At 40.6% G+C, this 22,929-nt stretch overlaps 1 long non-coding RNA gene across 1 annotated transcript in view; it reads left to right on the top strand.

Annotated features, from left to right (window-relative positions):
- LOC141763133 (uncharacterized) overlaps positions 1-22,929 on the top strand; it is a 131,561-nt gene that overhangs the window by 108,233 nt on the left and 399 nt on the right. The window lies entirely within an intron of this gene.

The following is a 22,929-nucleotide window of genomic DNA, read 5'->3' as shown; positions in this document are numbered from 1 at the left end:
ATCTTTAGTTTCGCGTAGGACTCGAACACTGGTCTCCTGGGCAAAAGACCCATCCACATCCCCGATGTTGTTCCTTCACGGACTTCCGCGGACAATCATTGCGAGCGTATTTGTGATACGTCAAAAACAAAAACGTAATCTGTAACTAAATACATTTCCCTTGAACGTCATTTTTAGGGTCCGTTCACATGTAGTGTCTAAAAACGCGAAGAAATGGCCATCCTTTTCATCCAAGGTACTCTGGAGGTTGCGCTCCTGTCGCGCTTGCCGTTACTAGGCAACCAAAACCTGCGCGCTGCGATGAAGATGATGATGAAGTTGCGGTAATTTAGCAGTAAAACCGTCTCTGATTAAAATAAACAAAGTCAAAACAAAGATAAATGAGTTCCAACACCGAGCACATCCCTCAACAAACAAAATTATGTAATATACTTAACAGAAATATGACAAAATATGACTGTATATATTTTGTATTCATATATATATAAATGGGGAATGTAGAAAGCACATGGTAGTTCTTTTTACAATAATTATAACGAGGCAATAACTTATATATTTTGCAAAATATTACATAGATATTATTCTATTTATGCAACAAGATGTTTCATATATTAGTGAAGTTAATGTAAAGTCAATGCATTTAATGTCCATGTAGATAAATCTACTACTTAACACAACAATAAGTGCAGTAAATGCATTGTTTTTTTGTCTTTGGGCGTCTTATTATTTCGTGAAATGTGCGTGCAGAACAATGTCTTTCTGTCCTGAACAGCAGTTTACCGGCTTCCCCTCCCCTTGTCTTTACACATAGCTCTTTGTCAGTGGACCGCCGCACCACCGACTTTCAATCCCGCCAAGGTTTCCTCTTTCCTACCCGGAATGTTTGAAATGCTATCAAAGAGTTGGCGTCCTCATCAAAGAGGTAAACTTTAAAGGGTTCCACCTTTGCCGTTGCCTCTCCCCCCGCCTCCTCTTCCTTTAATCTGGCAGGGGTTTGGCAGTCAAAGGTAAATAAGTGTGAAATGGGACATGTGTTTTCCATCCTTTCCCTTTGTCACACATGTTCTCCTCTCTCCATGATTAACATTCCACCTACTCCAGGTCGCCTTTCTTGGCGATCCGCGGGCCTCGCGCAGGTCGGCCTGCCAAAACACTCCCCGACCACCTGGAATTACAGAGCTTTCAAAGCCCACACTTCCTGTCCATCTGAAATCCATTGAGCCTATCAGAAGCCCCCCCAAGTGTAGGATGACAAGACTCTGGCATATATGTTTATTCTGGAAGACTTTGCTCTTTCTGATCGACTGTTTATTGGTCTTCATTAGACAGTGGTAATTATTTGAATAATAAGATGAATCCAGCGCTGATCGGTGCCAACGGCAACGTCTTGAGAACATCATGAGACAGGAAATAAAAAAAGGGGCAAACAATTTTCAAGTCGCATGGAAAAAAAACCATTTTCCCCCCTTGTCTAAAATAAGCCTTCGCCGTGTTTTCAGGCAGAGCAGACTGCTCGAGATTTCCCTCGCCGTCGGCAGCCGCCAAGTGAGTACAGGCCTGCCTCGGGGGCTGGAGGTTGGCAGCGGCGTGCCAGTTGTTTTGTTTACCTTCCACCCAATGTCCAAGAGAGACGTGCTGTCAGAGGTCTTTAACAAAACCAATCTCCTCCTGCTACTGTGTTTATTTATTTATTTCATTGTATGTTCTGGCGTGCCAGCCACATTTGGGACTGTCTAAATAACTCCAGACATCCAAAAATCATTTGACGGACATGGGCTGTGTTTCATCGTGAAAGGCTGTGATTTTTTAAATGGCACTGATGAGATTATTACTGCACTTTAGGCCGCTCGGCTGACAGCTGTAGAGCAATACTAGGACCCCTGGTTCGCCATCTTTGACGCATTTAAGTTGTTTTAGGGTGTGCTGTACATCATCGGATATAAGTGTATAGGGCACAGAGTGGAGAGTGACGCCAAATCTATCCCATATGTAGCTTCTCCGTCCTTTGCCATTGTCATTCTTTATCCTGAAACACAGGAAACTGTCTTGTTTAGTTTGGATAACTGTCTTGTCATGCAGTGTTTTCTTTAAACATACCTTAATCTGCGATCATTTTGAGCTATCATCCATTTTTGCAGGCGCAGAGTGTTTGTTTTTAACGGTAAATGTCTCATTTTTTTTGGAACAAACCAGCTCACATGTCCTTGAAAAGGATTCAGGAGCCGCTCGGGTCATTATTTTAAATCACAGCCATGTTCTCTTGGAAGCAAGCTGCTATCCTCCCGTCCCCGAGAGCTTACCTCCATATTTTGAGTCCTTGTACCTTGGCAGGAGGGTCCAACCATATGGCAGAACTAAGTGTCGATTATCAACCAATCTCATATATCACACGCATATCCGATAAAGCCGGATATTCATCACTCATGTAGCACTTTTTTTTCCACACTCACTGTTAAGTAATGACAGATGAACAGCCTACCTACAGCTCCACTGATCCAGAAATATCAAATGTGTTTTCGGGCTGTGCCAATAGTCTGTCTTTTTGTCATTGAGTCACAAATGTTACATGCTGGTTGCAGAAGTACTGCGTTTGACACATTTTACATGATTTCAGTTTGTTATTTTGATCTTTGGGTGTAGCAGTACTTCTCATCCTGCAGTAGAGCTGCAACCATTTATCGGTTAGTTGTCAAAATGTCAGTTTATTGAATTAATCTGCAACTATTTTAATACTAGATTAATCGGTTTGAGTATTTTTTTTAAGATAAAAAATCTAAATTCTGTTTGAAAAAGCCTTTTATTTGTCCTAAAAAATTATTTTTAGGCAATTGTGACTTTTATCAGACCATTTTTAGAGCTGCAACAATTAATCAATTAGTTATCAAATATTAAATACGCCAAATAGCCAAATATTGAGTCATTTTTTAAGCAAATAAAAGTATAAATTCTCTGATTCCAGCTTCTTAAATGTGAATATTTTCTGGTTTCTTTACTCCTCTATGACAGTAAACTGAATATCTTTGAGTTGTGGACAAAACAAAACATTTGAGGACGTCAAAAATCAATTTTTTAGGACATTTTATAGACCAAACAACTAATCGATTAATCAAGAAAATAATCAACAGATTAATCGACAATGAAAATAATTGATAGTTGCAGCCGTATCCTGCAGTATAATCCCTGAAACATTATAAAAGATCAGAAAAACTAGCATACAGTCTGTAAAATTATCATTTTGTGGTCAATCAAATATTTTAATTTCTTAGAACAAAAGCAATAAAAATGATTTCTTAAAATGTATATTAAAAAACGTGTAGGTAAGTAGGCAGGTTTTTCTGTTTTCAAATGCTCGTCATTTCATGTTTCTAAATATAATGTAAAATATGCAACAGCCTCAGCATGTAGATTAGAGCATATATTATCATATGTCATGTCATGATGATCAAAAAGCTTAATGAGTGACACAGATATGATGATTACCTATGTGCCTGTCTTTGTACGGCAGCAGAAAGGCTGCCATTGCGCTTCAGTTATTAATGCGGCACTTAATTAGTCATAATTTTATACAACTAATTTACTCAGGACGCATTAAATAAACATAGATGTCTAATTAGAATATTGTGTTAAACTTGTTGGATGGAGCGCAGGCGTGTACACACTCTGCAAACACACACTCGCCGTGCTGTGTTCATTATCAGGCGAATACCTTAGCAACTGATACTGCCTTGAGCCGAATAGAAGGAGAGTGATTTGCATACACAAATACTTTGTGTGTATGCATTTCATACGTTAACAGTACAGAGTGTAGAATAAGCTGTAAGTCCTGGATCAGCATGAACGTAAGCAATATTCTGGAGGTCAAAGGTTAAAGCCACAGAACCGTGACAACAGATGTTTGGTTGGTTTTGTCTATTTTATGCTGAATAAGGTTTGGTGTTTTTGCTAAGTCTGTTACTCATGTTTTCAGTTTTTAAGGTCATTATTACAGTGACTTTATCACTTATAATCACAGCTCCACTAATATATCAGCAGGCAGTATAGCTGATCACAGATATATAACAACATTTAATTAAAATATTGTCATGTACATACAGTAGAGCTGCAACGATTAGTCGACTAATCGATTAGTCGATCGACAGAAACATATCTGCCAACTATTTTGATAATAGTAATAGATCATTTTCATGCAAAAATGGCAGAAAATGTTGTTTATAGCCTCTCAAATTTGGAGATTTACTGCTTTTCTCTATTTTATATCATATTAAACTGAATATCTTTGATGAAACAAGACATTTAAAGACATCATCTTGAACTTTTAAGAAACTGGATTGTATATTTTTCACTATTTTCTGACATTTCTGACACAAAACAATTCTAAGGGACCCTTATCTATAGTATTTGTTAATGTTAAAAGATAAAGTCTGCAGATAATTCAGTATATCTAGCTACTCTGTCTCTTGTGTAAACAAATCAATCATTTATTAAAACATGTTTTATTATTTTCTTCACTAAAAAACCTGCAGAGTGAAGCTTGAAATCCGTCCATGTTATGTACACAGTGCCAGCTCCTGTGTATAACGGAGTAGTGGAAGCAGCACAACTAAGAAAAATGCGCACTCACTGACACACGCATACATACAGAGGCGCCGACCCACCTTGAGTGAGTCTGGTGTTTAGCAGCCTGCAGCATTCATCAGCAGGCAGCAGCCGGCAGGCCGCGGTGCAGACGAGCAGTAGGACAGTGCATTAATGAAATGTTAATGGCTGAATTAAGACTGAAATAACCAATCTAGCCTGGACTCCTGTGCGAGTCCATTAGCATCAGCGCGCCACGCTGGGGCAAATGACAACACCCCCCGCCCCTACCACCGCAACCTCCATCCAGGGCAGGGGCCATGGGGCTGGGGGCCCATGCAGGTAGATGGCATTGGAGGGTGGGGGGGATGCGGAGACAGTGCTCCATCTGCCTGACCTCTGCTTGTTGGCTGCTGGGAGAGCGTCAACAAATGATTTACAAATGGAACAGGGTGGGCGACGCACGATTGGGTGTCTCTCTCTGTGATTGATGAGCGGCATCAAGGACAATCTCAGCTATTTCCCATGTTGTCTTGATGGTGGAGTTGGTTTCAATTGTAATGTTGCTTCTCCTCTAGTGGTGTGTTGATATAAAAGTGAATGAGTGAGTCACTAGTTGTGTTTCCATTCAGTTGTCAAGCGAATTTTAAGCAGACTTTTGAAATATCGCAAATAAAGAAATGTGAATTAGGCACGTTTCCTTCAACTGGTCTGCAGCGAATAAACTCGGCGTTGTCGGCTACAGCGTAGTTTGATCAGATGTTGGCGCTACAGGCTGTAAAGAAAAGGTAAAGGTTGCGAACCGGGAACAAAACAAGTCGGCTTCATCTCACCATCTACGTTTCCCAAAGCCCAAGATGACGCCCTCAAATGTCTTGTTTTGTCCAAAGATATTCAGAACGAACTGCACCAGAGTTTGAGTAAAACAGACTAAATGCAATCTTAGAAAAAGGCTCTAATCAAATAGCTTGTTTTGTCCAACTAACAGTCCCCAAAGATCTTCACTTTATATTTATTTAAAACAGAGAAAAGTGGCAGATGCTCATGTTTGGAAACCTGGAACCATCAGTGGAAGGTTTTACTGAGGACGTGGTCACACGATACGTTCAGTCTGTTAATTATTTGTGGTGTAATACCAAAAAAGATTACATTTCCAGCCGTCATAAAGCATTTATTTCTGATTCTTCCTGAGTTTAATAATGTTATCCTTGTTTTAAAAGTTGGCCTCCAGGGCTCGTATTATCTATCTTCAGTGACAACGACCTTTGGACTCTGTCTCTTTAAGAATTAACCAAGAGGTCAGTGCTGTCTCCCATCCGTCTAAATGAATGTAGCTCAAGATCACTTGGGTCTGATCTTGATTTGGCTTTTATTTAATTACAAGTATATGAATGCATGTCTTGCTTTGCAGTAATGCTGTTATTCTACATCATGGAAAGTGTAATTGAGACCACACAGGGCATTACAGGGCAGCATTATGGCTGAGGAGCTGAGTGATGTGTCTGTGCTTGACGCGCTGCTCCCTGTTTCTTAATTAGAAACTTAGATCACCGTGTCGGTCCAAGAATCACACTAGCATGTTTCCTTTACATCTCAAGAGAGGGGCACGGGGGGTGTCGTGGACGGCCCTCCAGCTCCCACACAGCAAAGTAAGTCAATAAATCTGCTTACAAACATCCACAGATACTTCATGAAAAAAAATGTGAGGGAGATACATTAGAGCTCTTAACCTGGTAATGTCCTCTAATTGGGGGAAGCTGTAATTGGTTTAAGCATTAATCAGATTTGAGCCGGTTGTGGTTAAGTGTTGTGCGAATGCGAGGTTTCCTGTCGAAGTATGAAAAGAGTTTTTGTTGGAAACAAATGTGTTTGTGCCGCTGGGGGCCTCTGGAGCACATTATGTGATCATGATGACCCTTAGATTCAATGACCAAATATGCACTTAGTGATTGTAATGCTTGTACGGTGCGCTTTGTGGGAAATCTGTCTCTCTAAACATGTTCAGGGGAGGGGATTTCATTCTTGTGAGGGGTTCTTTCACCTTATATATTATGCTGATTTTATTGACATTGCATTTAGTCATTTGAATAATGACTAAATGCAGCAGCAGATTAGAATATCTGTTACAATAATCTCTTTAAAGTGAATGGGCAGAGCCAAATAACCCCCAGTTCTTGTTATATGACATAAAAAGGGCACTAGATTAGACAGGCAAAGTACTGTACATCTAGTTAGCCTGGTTCAATTTCAAGGTGCACACCTGTGGTACGAGCGTTATAGTCATAAAGAGAAGGTTGGGTTGCTAAAATACTTGTAGTCAATCAATGTAATCGTGAATTGTGGAAGTATAAAGAGTGACAAACGCCGCGCAGGGAGGTGTTTGGGGAGGATGAGTGGGTCAAACACTGGACTTATGCCCAGGAGACCACTGTTTGTCCCGTGTGAAACCTTAAGTTGCGCCACTTTCTGAGTTATTTAAACCCAAACCACGATCTTTTCTTAAACCTAACTAAGTCGTTTTTTTCATGTAACTTCCATACTTAAGTAGGGACACTTCCGGAGTTGACTTTTTCCTAAACATGTGGCCTAAACCTAACCAAGTCGATCTTTTCCTAAACTTAACTAAGTAGTTTTGTTGCCTAAACCTAACCAAGCTGTTTCCTGTGAAGATGGAAGTTTGTTTTGAAAAGCCTGTATGCATGTAACAAGCTGAAATTGACTCATGCGTCACGTGCTTCTGAACATTTGTAGGAAAACGCAAAATGAGGAATATCTTTTCGTAAGATATCATATGAATTGTTGTATGAGGATACGTTGGTTTTTCAGACATTAGAGACCACAATCCTGCAATGTCACTCATTGTTAGGTTGCCAGGAGTGGAAACAAAGATCTTTGTAGATACACCAGATGGCCAAATATATATGCACTGTCAATAGCATCTGTAGCAGACGCCAATCTTCTGGGGAGGATTGCCAGATTTCAGTAACGAGGGCATTAGTGAGGTCCAACACTGATGTTGGGTTATAAGGTCTTGATCGCAGTCGGCGTTCCAGTTCCTCCCAGAGGTGTTGGATGGAGTTGAGGTCAGGTCAGTTAAGTTCTTCAGCGCCGTATTGGAAAAAGCAGTCTTCATGGCCCCGTCTTTGTGGTCTTTGTTCATGGAGCATTACCAATGTTGAAACAGGAAAGGGTCTTTCCTAAACTGTTGCCACAAAGTTGGAAGCATTTGTGTAAAATACCATTGTATGCTGGAGCATTCGTTGGAACTAATGGGCCTCAACCAAACCATGAAAAACAGCCCCAGACCACAAGAAAACAAATGTATGTAGACAGTATGTACCCTCCGATGTATTTAGCTAATTCAGAGTAGTTGTTGATGAATGACGGAAACAATCTGACCACAGTTCTTAGCTGTTTGAAATCAGCAGTTAGCTAACCCTGAAACCCGGCTCTTTGGCTCTGCTCGCTGAGGTTTAGGTCGACCAATGAGATCATTCCAGCCTGCAGAGCAGCTCTGCCTCTGAGGGAAGTGTGCATAATTAACACTCTGATGTACAGTCTTGGCTGGATGGTGACATGCAGTACAGTACGCTCTTGTGGGGGATCAAACTTGTGAAAGACACGCCTCTAGCTACAACCCTCTCCTCCGCTATCTTTAAATGTTCTTTGAGATTGTCTCAATGCAAACGTCATTTTGGACAAAGGAGGGAGGAAGTTGTTTTTTTGCATAATGCAGAAAGCATGTAAATTTGAAGGCAGCTTTCACTATTGTTGAAATTCACAGCAGTGACTGCCAGCAATGCACGCTGGTATAATAGATGTAACATCACCACGGCTCTCAGAAAACAAGACCTGGGGAGAGGGGAGGGAGTCGGAGGGGAAAAAAATCATATAGATGGAAAAAAAGGTTGTCACCTTCACCTTGCGTACTTGTCATTCGCCCAGCGTCAGGTCATTAAATTCACATTAGGCCTCTCTGAGGGACCTTCGGATGCTGTTAGTGCACCTAAAGCTGTGTGGCAGTAAAAAGAATCACAACTTCCTCCTCTTCACGATGGGGGAAAACACACACATAAAAGCAGCTATGCGGCACTTTGCATTCTGACACTGGATCATTATGGTCTCTCATGTCTGTTTTTTGGGGTCGATAATGGAGACCCCGGGCACAAGAGAGACGTTGGCAATGTCCATTTGTCCATCCCCTGGAGGACGGAGCTGGATCTGAGTCAAAGTTTTAGATCGCTGCCACTGAGATGGCATTAACTCCCCGTCTCCTGGGTCGGCCGCGTGAATCATTTATTAACAGAAACCTGCGACGGACGTTTCAAATGTCAGTTCACGTTAGGTCCATGTCCCCGGATTATTCAAAGCAAAAAAAAAAAAAGGTAGCCAGGGTGGCACTTTGTCATATGGAGTACTTACCTCATTCCACAAAGGACAAAAAAGATCTGTCACAGCTGTGCAGCTCGTCCAAGCTGCATGAGCCAGGAAACACTCCAGTATGTCTTTTATGAATTAAATATAGTTATATTTCCACAAGCTTCAAAACTGCGAAACTGTTACACAATTATTTCGGGGAAGTGGCTGGGTGGCGAGATGACCTTCCACGTGTTTATCTGGCCACGTGTGACATTGGCCACCCCATTTGCCTGCATATTATTGTTTATAACCAAGAGTTAGAGGGGTTTATAGGTTGCTGTTGGACGGACAGCTGCTGTGTTTGGCTGTTGACCAGAGGCCTAATAACTACGGCATGAGAGGGACATTACCTGTGAGCAGCTGCCATCCAGTTGCATGATACTGTGCCCAACAATAACCGTTCAAATGGGAATGGAGTCACTAATAATGATTTGAGCTGCAGCATCCTCGGACTAAAGTCGAGTTTGTAACCTCTGGTCACATCCTGTATCTATAGATGGATAGATAAACAGATTATACTGTCTGTATATCATAGGAAAAGACTCTAAATCTAAACTTGTAGCGGCGCTGCAGAGTTTTTGACTTCTGGCAGCTATTACTTTTCTTTTCAAACAGTGCTTCTGGTTTTGTCAGACACTCAATGTATTGGTTTATCCTTTTTGCTTCTCATTTCTCATCTTTACACATGAGTTGATCGCAGCAGCTCCATCCCCCTCCTCCCTCTTCTCCATCCCCCCACCTTCAGCCGCGTCCTGCGAGCGAGACAGCTGTGAAAACAGTGTGGAATCTGTGCAAGGGAAACCGGCTCGTTGCTGTATCTTCTGATTTTAACCAGATTTTCCAGGGATATTAGAGGAAACAAAAGATGTGACATCCCAGCGTTTCCACCGTTCAAAGCTCCACCCGATAACTTTGATGAGAGATTCTCTCTGAGTAAAGGGAGAGGGGAGCATTTTGGATGGCTTCCTTACGTTTAAAGTGAGGTGACACTTAACTGCTCCATAAATTTGCATTTGTTATCGCCGTCTTTAGCATACATAATAAGAAACCTCCCTTAAGATGTGGAGATCTGAAAGTGAAAAGATGGTATGCTTGTCGTGATAAGACTCCTGCCACATGGCTCTGACGGAAAGAAAAGTTTGGTGTCACTTTCCCTTTTAGCTCTATCACAAAAGAGCTTGTACCAGAACATCTGTACAAATAAATGTGAGACATTTGTCACGGTGACATTGATACAGAGGCATAATAATAAAGTCCATAACAGAAAATGACACAGCATGCTTCAAGACCAATGGGATCCAGTAAGAAGAGAGAGCGTACAGAACAATTAACCAAATACCATGAGAGAAGAAGAAATGATCTTTGATGCTCAATTTACTCAGACAACATGTCATCAATTGCTTGCCTTGGTAAGTATTCGCTTCCTCCAGGTACTTTTACAAGTTCCTTACATGTTAATTATCCTCAGCAGTGGTAAAATCAGAAGCGGAGATGAATTTTCTGAGATCACAAGTTGTGAAGGTGTTGCTTGTTAGTTAATTCAAATACCGCAATTAGTGTTGTTGCTGTTGCTGCGTAAGGTATTTGTCTAACTTGTATTGTCTAGCTTGTGAAAACTGTACAAGGCTTTGGCAAATATATCAATGACGTTGAAGCATAATACATTTTTTCTTATGCAACTGCATTTCTAAGATGAAACCAATGAAAAAACACTGTGTACAGGGTCTATCTAGATGTCGTTTATCCAATGGGATTTCCGATTTTCCCATTAGATTTTTGGATTATTGCAGAAAATAAACTCTGTTGTAATCCTCGATAAAACAAGAGCATCTTCACAAATTCAAATTCTATGATTTTTGGAGCGTAAATGCAGTCGCCGGAAGTAAAAAGCTAACGTTAGGCTATGAAAAAAACTACAGTACGGTCTCATGACTTCACGTCACCACCACTAAGATAAAGACGGACTAGTGTTCGACGTATGTTAAGCTTGTGTTAATCACAGACCTTATTTCAGGCATCAAAATGTGCCAAATTGCTAACTCATTTCCGGGTTTTAGGACTCTTTCCTGTAGCACTCTTTGGCAGTATCAAGGGCAAGGCACACTTCCAGTGTTGGGGGTTCAATTCCCAGCGGAGCCACTCAGTATACCAAATATTTAGAGTATGCAGTTTGGAAATAAGTGTCCATGTCCAGCAACTGGCATATACAGTTCCAGTTTATTTTATGTTAGCGCACCAACGGCACCGAGACAAATTCCTGTAGATTTATAGCAGCAGGTGAATAATGTGATTAAGTCAATGATTTGCAGGAAACCTCGCCGATAAGAGACCTCCTTAAATCAGCAAGAAGTGAAAAAAAGATGTCAAAATACAGTGCTGCTTCCCCGCTGGTGGATGGGCAGCGGCCTCGTTTTATTCCAGCCCATGTATAAAACACAATGTGGGAATAGGTCTGACTGATCTATCCCATCTAATATGCGACTTTCTCTCCTTTTTTTTTTTTTTTTTGCTCATAAGTTGCAAATGGCTTCATTAAAACAAAAGCACGACCATAGGGAGCACATAAAACATGCTGCTGCTACCTAATATGGTATTTATGACCGGGGCTAAATGTAGAGTGAATTAAACTTTAAAGGATTGCAGTCAGGTAGACTCGCCGACGTTTGTGGAGGAATGTCCATTAACAAGATGAAAGAAGAGGGCTGTGTGGATACGTGCATGTGTGTGTTGGGGAGTGTTATTCCCTCACGGCCGTCGGTGGAACGCCAGCTAGACGGCTGGCTGGACTTAGACACCTTACAACCGCACGTGAAATGAAAAATCGACTGACAGTTTCGCCCAGGAGCCCCAGCCTCCTGTATTTACAGAAATAATTAAAACGTAATATCATCAAAAGTGACTTCTCCCACCTCCCTCCGCCCCGTCTTCACCGAATCTCCTTGTACATCGCCTCGCTCTCCGTGAAAAGAAGTTTCATCTGCTGGAGAAAATAAACCAATTAACAGCTGATGTAGTCGAAAAAGGAGGTTTATGCCGACCGAGGCGTGATGCAGAATGCTTATTAGAGGACAGGTTCAGGTCTAAATAATCACTAGACACGCTTGAAACCAATTCTACATTCATCAGCTTGTGGATTTCCCAGTGGGGGAACACACAGGAGCAAAGGCCTTGTCAGCTGCTCTGGATGCCTCAATCTTAACCTGGCCGACCTGCATTGGGTGACACACAAACAAGCTGGAATCAAGCTAAAATAAATACTAAAACTCCATATTTTTAGATGACTTATCATCTGCACAGCCTCAAAAATCCTGCACAAGGGAAATCCCGTGTGCTCTGATACACCAAGCATTATGGTAGAAGTCAAACAGGCATCAAGCAGCTGCAGGCTGGTTTGCTGATTTTCTAACTTTAGTGGCTCTGTTGATGCATGAATGTAATATTTTGTTCAGCAAATCTCCGACTTTACAGCAAGTCTGTGCTGCTGCAGCACTTAAACGTTAACAGATGGAGTTTTTGAAGTCAACAGTTCAGTTTCACTTCAGTACCTTTTTGTTTTGCTTAAACAACTTTTCTCTTTGGTTACTTTTTTTTTTTTTAGAAATCCTTGCACAGCACTTTGTTGAACACATCACTGCACTGATTTACAGTGTAATGACTGAAAACCATTGATACTTAAAAAGCTGCATAGATTGCACATACTACAGTGAATTAAGAGTACATTTTTCATGAAACGATTCGACCAAAACCAGTGTGCAACCTCCGGGCCTGTAAAGTGAAGCCAAAGCCTTAAGCCTTTGCATCTGGTTGCAAAAAGAAGTCTGATTGTATAGACGTCTATGAGAAAATGAGCCTACATCTTACTTGATTTATTACCTCAGTAAACATTGTAAACATGAGTTTATGGTCTCAATCACCAGTTTCAAGTCTTCTTCAATACAGCATGATGTTCATTTAGTAATTTATCGTCCAATTTAGAGTGAAATAGACCATAAAGCAGGTCTGGCGACGGCCATAAACCCGAACTCGAGGCCTCAAAACTGTAGTCCACAAACCAATGGATGACGTTGTGGTGACTACGTCCACTTATTTGCAGTCTGTGACCAAAACTTGCAATTTTCTAAAGTGCATCTTTAAGTTGTCAAAGCTTAAAACATCTAAATATACTTTTCTTCTAGGTTACAATATGCTTTATTAGTAATTTACGATTCCTACAGTGGCCATGAAGGTTTGAAAATCTGATATGTAAGTAATGTGAGCTGGCATTATTATATTATTATATTGCATAACGTACTCAGAAAAACATAATTTGTGCCTTAATTACAAAAGAGAAGATTTAAGGTTTGATTCAGTTCTTCACTTCCTGTGCGGAGATGTTCTTACTGTGATAGCAGAAAGTAATCTGGACAAACAGTCTACATTATCTCAATGTTAGGCTCACTTTGTGGTTTAAGTTTATGAGACGGGCATTTTTGCAAGTATGTAAATGTGTTTCCCAGAGCAGCTTCATGAGATTAAATTATTTATGATCTGAATTCATATTGTATATTTATATTTATGTAATGTCAGGCTGATATAGGGTAAGTCAAAATAAGGTCTAAAGAAACTAAACAAATTATTTTCCTGAAAACATATTCATATATTCTTCTTTATATTAGTGTTTGTTTGCCTCACGGCAATCACCGACTCAAGTTCAAAGTTGACCCACTTTCTGATTTACCAGTACAGATGTGATCAGTGTAGAAAACCCACTCAGGGCTGCCAGTGTGTGCAGAGATCCAGCTGCACGTTTCATTCATTTACTAAGAAAATGTTCCTTTTTTTTTTAACAATAGCCTGTTCAATAACCCCTTTTCCACATTTCTTTAGCGTTTTCCTACAAATGTTCAGCAACACGTGACGCATTTCTCAATTTTCGTTCCTGTCTTTTCACAATAAACTTCAGTTTTCACAGGAAACAATTTAGTTAGGTTTAGGCAACCAAAGTAAATGTAGCGGGTCGGCACACATGCGCGTTCGCATATGCGCGCTCACTTGTGGCCACTGTCTCGTCTCCGCTGCCTGCTCTCCTTCACTCAGACAGCGCGCGCGTCTTCGCTGTCTCGCTCCACCTCTAGACGTGAACGCGTGCTCACTCCACACTGCTGAAGAGTTAGTTTAGCTCTGAGAATATCTAGTGAATGTTCAGTGGACGTTTGTGCAGAAATAACTGCTGCAGCTCCTCCAGACCAACAGAGGTTTCCCGTGTCTTGTGAAGAGACGGGGCTCCTCAACGAGTTACGTTATCGTCTCGTTACCGACCGGGTGCCGGTGTCTTCGGCTGACGGCTGCGGTCGGGAGGCGATAACGTAACTCGTTGAGGAGCCCCGCTGCTGAAGCCTGCGCTGAGCAGGAAAAGCCAACACTAGGATCAGCATTGATTCATGGAGAGACCTCTGTCTGGTCAGCTAACATTACTGCCAAGCAGCTGAAATATAGAGTGATATTGTGGTTTTAGCTGACGTCTGTCGCCTCACTGTTTTGAGCGATGCTCGTTCATGTCTATGTAGAGCGAGCAAGTTTTGTATTTATATTTTTGTAATGTGGTTCTGTTGCTGTAAAGAACTGTCTGCAGTACTAATGTCGGATGATTGCAAGGTGAATGCACGACCTTGGCTATCACTACATCATGTGACAACTCCACTTTGTCCCCTAGCTCTTGTCAAAAGCATCATATTTTATAGATTTGAGTCACAGGTAAGAGAATACATATTTGAGATGGCCACAGGGATCATACATCTTAGATAGCTGTGTGATGAGCACAGCTGTAATGGCTTACATCCTCACTCTCTCTCCTCTTCCTCTCTTCCCACGAGGCTCGCCCACCTTTTTAACGTTTTAGCTCACAGATGGGCGAAAAAGGTTCCCTTCGCTTTTCACGTGACCTCTGTTGAATGTAAAAATTTGTGACACAAAGTGGCGCGGTTTCATATTTGTTTAGCGGTGACTGGCTCAGTGCGCCAGCGTAATGGCACGGCTCCGGTATCCAGATCACCGGAGGCGGTGCATCAGGGGACAACCTGGGATCACCGTGCTGCTGATTTATGCATGAACCATGTGCTCACTTTGCTGAGACAGACGGAGCCGACGGTAACAGAGGAGACATTCGGACGGGAAGACATCCTCTTTTTTCACCATGCTCGGGGAACGGAGACAACAGGGACGGGCGGAGGCCTTCACAAAGACATTACATATTCTGATGTTGTGTTCATACCAGCTACCTGTCTGTTTGAGCCATCTGTCATGTGGAATGAGGAACATGGGGAAAACAGAAGGGACAGCAACCCGTTAAAGCAAAGTTATCATCCAGATGCATGCCATCCTCACTCAGGTTACTAAATGTCACTTTCTAGGAGTTGATAAAGGCACATGAGGTTCAGCAAAGTAATGTAAGTGCACGTGAACGTTAACAGGCATGGCACGTTCTCTGTTTGTGGAAATATTTTAATTTTGATGGTCAGTTTTTAGCAAATCAGCATAATGTTTTGTATCATTTGGCATTTAGTAGATTTTTCCTTTGAAACCAAGCTTGAAGTTATTGTTGGTTTCTGGTTTGGCAATGCTCTTCTTAGTCAAACATTCAATTATACAGCTTTTCTTCAGCGCACAAACATCCCTCACTTAGCTTTGTAGAAGTTAAAAGCCTTATTTTTCTGTTAGATTACCAGAAATCAGCATTTGAAGTCAATCGATTCAAATATTTAATCACGATTAATCGCATGATTGTCCATTTTATCTGTTCAAAATGTACCTTAAAGAGAGATTTCTCAAGTATTTAATACTCTTATCAACAAGGGAGTGGGTAAATATGATGCTTTATTATGGATATAATGGATTCTTTAGGTTTTCTAGTTTCTTATGATGCCAGTATCGTCACTCACAAGCTTTAAAACTGAGCCCGCTACAACTTAAATATCGCAAGTTGCGTTAATGCGTTGAAGAAATTAGTGGCGTTAAAATGAATTTGCGTTAACGCGTTATTATCGCGTCCCAGCCGCATTAAGAACATACATTATTAAGAGATATTCTTGGGGAGCAGCCTCTAGTGTGCAGACTTCATTCTTGTTTTTGTGTCCAGTATTTATGGATGTATTTGAGTATTTATTGTCTGGACATGCGTGCTTTTGTAAATACTTTTCTCTGATAATAACATCTCACTTGTGGCTACCCTCAATATTGATATTCTTATGAATTATGTTCCTCAACAGTTGACCTTATTTTATATTAAACAACACAAAACAACACAACAAAAAGGTTTCTTGTCCCCCCTGATACGCGCGACATGTCGTTCGTGTTCGCAGACAGTATTCTCATACTTAATGTATAAGCTATCAGCTGAGTGTCCATCCCAGGTGACCATGACATGCTCCGACATGCAGACTGCACAAACAGATTGCAAACCTTTCTGTGTTAATACTGAGCGTATGATGTTTTAGGTCACAATCCAGCAGCATGCCGGGATCGGAAAATCAGAAATTGGCCAAAATGAGTCAGATCTTTAAGACTCAATTCTTATTTTTTTGCTGACTGTATGAATCCAAAATGAATTTGCATGCGTAACTGAGGAGTTTGTGTTTCTCTCCACTGGTCATAAATAAGAATATAGACAGGTTGTATTAATTATGACGGATGTAGATTCATCTAAAGGTAACACTTTATAATAATCATCAATAATAAAATGGTAAATTGATTGTTAATTAAATATCATTTATAGTTATTTTACTGAAATACCAATAATAATGTTTACTATTTATTAGTAATACTATAATTTATTTTATCATTAGTTTGTTTAATATGAAATCATTTGTTTATTTAATTATATATTGTTACGAGACAATTACATTCTGATTACATTAATAAACTATTAACAGTTTACTATTGCACAACATTTTATATACTATATTAATTATTTATATTAAGTCTATAAACATCATTTGGATGGCTATTATAAATACTTATGGATATGTAAAGTATCTATGAACATTATTTAGATAGTTAATACTTTATCAATGGTTAATAATTAGTTTGTAAACCATCTATAATCATTATTTGGATGGTTATTGTATGTTATGTGTGCAACAATAAACTGTTAAAATAACAAATTATAGCATCACTAAAAAAATTCTAATACTATTATTTAAAGTTTAATTAACTATCAATTAACTCATTTATTAATGATGGTTATCATAAAGTGTCCTGAGTGTCAGATATGTGAGACTCACCTATGTGTTTCTACCTTTAAAGGTAACGTTCCTACCTTGTGTTTTTTCAACCATGCCCACTCATGCGGTATTAATTCAAACACAGGAAATCTGCCTGTAGATCCGGCCCCTTTGAGCATCGCTATCCCTGTTTATCTTGACAGCGCTCTCCTTAAGCAGGCCGTGTATCCATATTTGAAGGCGCCACCGGCTGCGTAGGTAAAGATGGGAATTTGTAGTGACAAGGGGAGGACATCAGCACAACAGAGGTACTTAAGGAAAGAGACAACCTCTTCCAGCAAAGGCAAATGAGACTTGTCATCCGGCAGTTGGTGCAGTAATTATAAAGGGTGCGTTGAATTTCCCAGGGAATCCAGGAGAACGGCATAATGGAGAAAACACTAAGAATTTTATAAGCCAAGCTGCGGGGAAATAAGAAAGGAAAAGTCTGCCTTTACAAAAGAAACATTAAAGGTGTTTGTCGGTATCTGTTGTCATTGTGCTACTAGTTAAACCGACTTGCTGATTCTGTGAAACTGCAGTAGAAACGGCTGCTGTTGTCCTAAATTACCAGTTAAGTTGTTGCCTCAGTCATTTGGTGGATAGCAGGTGCACCTGCTTGTCTAACCCTTTTCCTTTTCATTGCTCTCTCAGCAGCTGATGCTTTGATCATGTTATTTTCACCAAACATTACCTCGACAAATAGCTGGATAGCTGGAAAGATAGCACACTATATTAATCCCAGTGGACTTGCAGAGTATTGGTGTTGGCATTTAAAACGCAGCATAACTGTCATCTCTTTGCATACGTTGTCTGTTTTCTTAAAGTTGTTATATTTTATTTACTGGAAGTAGATTTAGGTGAATCATTTATAAGAATAATGAAAGCGTTTTTGCATGACATAATGTAAAAGGAATAACAATCTCAGTATCATAGTGTGTTATTGCTTTGGGAGCAGGGATTTGTTAGAGATTATGTCGTATTCTAATAAACAGTAATCAAGTCAAGTACATTTTATTTATATGAATAGAAAGACAAGAAGGGAAGATACACTTTGCATGTTTGTGGAAGCTCACCGGTTATGTTACATTAAAGTAATTTAGCAGACATTGTTTTGTATTGAGTTTTAGTGTTGAGTTTTAGTGCAGCAGTGGTCAATAGTGCAACAGAACTTTTTTTACTTTTTTAACATAGATTTCTTTTATTAATATACAGTATTTTATATTATTGGTGGTTTTAATTTAAACCTTCAGTGGTCAGTCTTTAAAACCTGCAATGAAGCCTGCATCAAGGAGCTGTTAAATGAATTTCAATAGCGCGGTTTTCACTGGAGAATTTTACTGCCCCTCGATGATTTTAATGCGGTTTTAGAGGCTTCTCCACCTTTGGAAGAGTAATCTGCAGGAGAAGCACTGAATACTTGCAGTTTCTTTGCATGGGGAAAACATAACATTTTTTATCAGCAGTTTTAATTCCCAGATAACTCCAGCAGTATTTTCTTTGAAGCTCCCAAACAAAGTTAACGTGGTTCTCATACTAGTTGCAGAATATCGACCAAAGAATGTGCAAAATATCAACTAAATAATGTGCAAAATATTGACTAAAGAATGTGCAAAATATTGACTAAATAATGTGCAAAATATTGACTAAATAATGTGCAAAATATTGACTAAATAATGTGCAAAATATCAACTAAATAATGTGCAAAATATTGACTAAATAATGTGCAAAATATTGACCAAAGAATGTGCAAAATATTGACTAAATAATGTGCAAAATATTGACCAAAGAATGTGCAAAATATTGATTAAAGGATGGATAAAATATCGACTGAAGAGTGTGCAAAATATCGACTTAATAATGTGCAAAGTATCGATTGAATTTGCCAAATATTGACGAAAGAATGTGCAAAATATCGACTTAAGTGTGCAGAGTCTCCTATTGCTGTAACGGTGTATCTCTCCTTCCTATAAATACGTCCTCAGGCCAACACTGTGAGTGTGTTACTACTTGAATATACCTCACTAGAAAATGGTAAAACATGAATTAAAAGAAAGGTAAAATAGACGTCAAGCATGTTCGTCAGGGATTCTGTTTTTCTGTAGATTGATGCGTACTTTGTGTTTGTTTACCCTCCAGAAACATTCATGTATATTTGAGTCTGACAGTTACATCTGCTCAGGGATGCACCGCCTCGAGCAGCATCAGTGAAACTGCCGCCGACTCGCTTTGCATCCCGTCGGTGTGCCGTGAACCTTTTGCATTTCCGCGTTTTCTCCGCTCACCTCCAGACCCCGCCGGCCCAGTCCACCCTCCCTGGTGCGACCCCCCCCCCATCACTTTAGAGAACACAGATGTAAACCTCATCCTCCCTGTCGGTGTCTCGGGGACACACCGAAGCTCACCGCCGCCGACTCGGAGCTCCCTCAGCGACAGCTGTCCTGATTTTGACTGACATCAGAGTCAGTCCTCAGTCACTCTGATCCCGTCAAGGAGTCGGCTGAGATGAACCGATGGCGGATGGCCTATTTATACCCCAGTCACCTGATCTCTCACTCCCAGAGGCCAGGAATATTAAATTGACAGCAGCATATTCTGAAATGTGTGATTGCCCTGGAGCCTGCAGATACTCGGGGTTATCTGCTTTTTATTTTGAGCTTACCTTGATAAACACAAGGAGGACTCTTCTGCGGCCCGTACTACAAGGCTCTAACACCAGGTTGATGCTTTGACTCCTTCTGGATTCCCTCTTCATTCATGCTGAAAACACATCCACTGTGCTCAGATGGTTTCCTTCACTCTTCACTCCTCTCTCTCTGCCAGCAGATTATTCAACTTCCCTTTCTTTGAACCTTCCTTTGCTCCTTCTGAGGGATTTTTCATATCATCTATTAATTCATTCATTCACATCATTAAGTCATTGACACACCTACCCGTCCTTCCTTTTTTCTTTGCGTTCTGCACATGATTCTGTTTGATATGTCCATTCCTTTTAGAAAATGTCCATTAATTCACTCTTACTTTAATTCATTCACTCACTCCCTTCCTCATTAGTTTATTCCCAAGTTAATCAGTGACTTATCAAACAGATGTTTCTGTTTGACCGTCTATCCGTCTCTCCTTTCAGCAGATTTATTATCCATCCGTTCATTCACTTTGCTTTTTGTCATGCAGTAATTCACTCATTCACTCATTCATCCATCATCAGACTTTCATCAAAGAACGTACAGTATATTGCCAAGAAGTGAAAGTCAATTGTTCGTTCCATTGCGACATCAGCGCCGAGCAGCAGAGCTACGCTTCCGCTATTTTGGACTGAAGGCGACTGCTGGACGCCAGTAAAACGTCCGCCTACAAAGTGCCATACAAAAGTAAAACACAATGATTTCTATTTTGTTGTCATATTCTACTGAAATGGCCTCTGTTGAACTATAAAATATTATAAATATAATAAGCGTTTTCTATCCAAAATAGTGTCTGTTGTCAAAAAAACACCAGAGTTTCGTCTCTTTGCTTTTTACAACAAACAGAAGCACATGGCTAATTACTGTGCCGAATGACGGCGATCAGTTGGAGCAAAGGATTTCATTGGTCAAACATATATTTCCACAGGCGGAAATGCCCGGAAATCAAGGTCCGTAATATTATTTCCCTGCAGGGATGTGCAAGTATTCATAAAGAAAATCATTTTTTATAAATTTCAGTTCAAATTTTTCAGAGGAAAATCCGTGCTTGGTGTGAACACATGACAAGTTAATCAACGTTCTCATCCCTCCCTCCTTTCTGAATATCAGTCATGTATTTATTCATCCATCCATCTCTTTGAGTTGAGCCAGTGGGTGGTTTTCAGGAAGCCCTGCAGCCTTGGATCTTTCCCTCCAAACACAGGAGAGGTGTTGACCGACGTTGGACAGATTGGCCGGGCAGCACAGAAAATGAATCGCTGTAATCACATTTACTTGGCCCTTATCTGCATGTTTGACATTTCGCCTCAGCGGCCCGACAACCAAAAGTGTAGGTCGAGCCGAACCGCGAGCTGTCAAAACTCGCCACTCCGCCCGTGCCATGTTAAACACCCAACATCTGGGTCCGCCGTAAACACTCGGCCCCTAATAATCAGCCCCACATGTGGCTGCGTTCAGGCAGCACGGGCTCCCGTCCAGCGCCCGGACGTAAAGGAAACTGTCAGAGTGTTTGTGTGACGGATACAGCGTCAGGATTACAGTATGATATGAAATGAAATTCAGCTCTCCTCCTATTATAATTAAGGCAGGTTTCAAACGGGCCCCTTACGTTTGATCTCCACGCCATCCTGATACGCAGCTTAAGATGAGACGTTTATTTAATAACAGCTGCACCGCAAAACTCCAGCAGCTGGCAGTTAAAAGCAAACCCCTCCCTTGGATACGGTTACACTCCGAGATATCATCAATCTGTGATTTCAATGCATTCCAGGAGTTATTCTGTGATTAAGTGGTTAAACTTACATTTCTAGTGGACCCGCTTTCCCTCAAACTGCCTTGTCTAATTATACCTCAGTTAACTTTCCTACATTTCCCAGAATAACTTTTGACAGCCTCCAAAGACGGGGTGTGGCCCTGTTGCTTAGGTACAGCTAGCTAGCCAATTGGTTCATGAATTTTGGCCCCAAAATGTGCAGTCGTTAAAGACGCTCGTACTCAGATTCTAACTTTGTTGTGGCTGCTTTGGACTGCGGTCTATTTCCTGCTCCTCCGGGTGCAGCGCCAGATCACTCCACCTCCTCTACAGCGGTTGTTTTTATCATTAACATGTTTACGGTTTATCCGTCCATTCTTGGAACGTGATATTAATGGTTATCGATATTATGGTTATGACATGATAACACATTTTCTGAGCAGCATGCCTGAAGGTTATACGAGTTGATGTTTTTAAATGAACTCTCTTTTAAATACACTAAATGAACTTGGTGTCTGTACCTGAGCTCTGCTGCTTGGTATGCACGCAACTTCCCACAACTCCTCCGAGTCTCCCAACCCCCCTCAGGTCCGGGGCAGATGTTCTCAATACGGAGATCAATGAGGGGTTCATTTCACTGTCTTTGTTCCCTTCTGTTCGCTTCGACAGCCGTACCGCTCGCAATAATTCAAGAAAGTAACACAAATGGCGTGTATAAGGCCATGTGGCTCCCCTGATGCATGAGACTAATCTGGAGATGGAGATGGTGAAAGACTGAAAATCAGTCAGAGAGAGGGAGGAAAAGATGTTCAGAGAGGAAATGCTTTACCTCTTGAGCTTCCAAACACATCCATGTTGCTTACTTTACCTGTATCTGTTTATTCAAGATGAACGTATAATGACAAATGCATAAATCCATACTCTAATGGACGTTTTAGGATGTAAGGATTGGCAGAAATGTCCTGAGTTTGTAAAAAAATTCCTCACTCAACTCAGATCGGTCCTCACAAAGACAAGGACAGTACAAGACCAACACTTCCCTCCACTCACACAGACACCCGATGCTTTTATATACCGTTTATATAATGTGAATTGATGTGTTTTTCCTGAATCAGCGGATGATAAACTGTACCACCTTTTCATACTGTGACCTAAACATTTCTATTTAACCTGTTTCATCAGTTGTGTATGATTTTGACCCTATCCTTATTCTTATCTACAGTATATCCTTGTTTCTTTGTGCTACTGTGTTATTATTTGC

This window comes from Sebastes fasciatus, chromosome 24 (genome assembly GCF_043250625.1).
Source record: "Sebastes fasciatus isolate fSebFas1 chromosome 24, fSebFas1.pri, whole genome shotgun sequence".
Classification (NCBI taxonomy): Eukaryota; Metazoa; Chordata; class Actinopteri; order Perciformes; family Sebastidae; genus Sebastes; species Sebastes fasciatus.
This window is presented reverse-complemented; position numbering and strand designations above follow the sequence as displayed.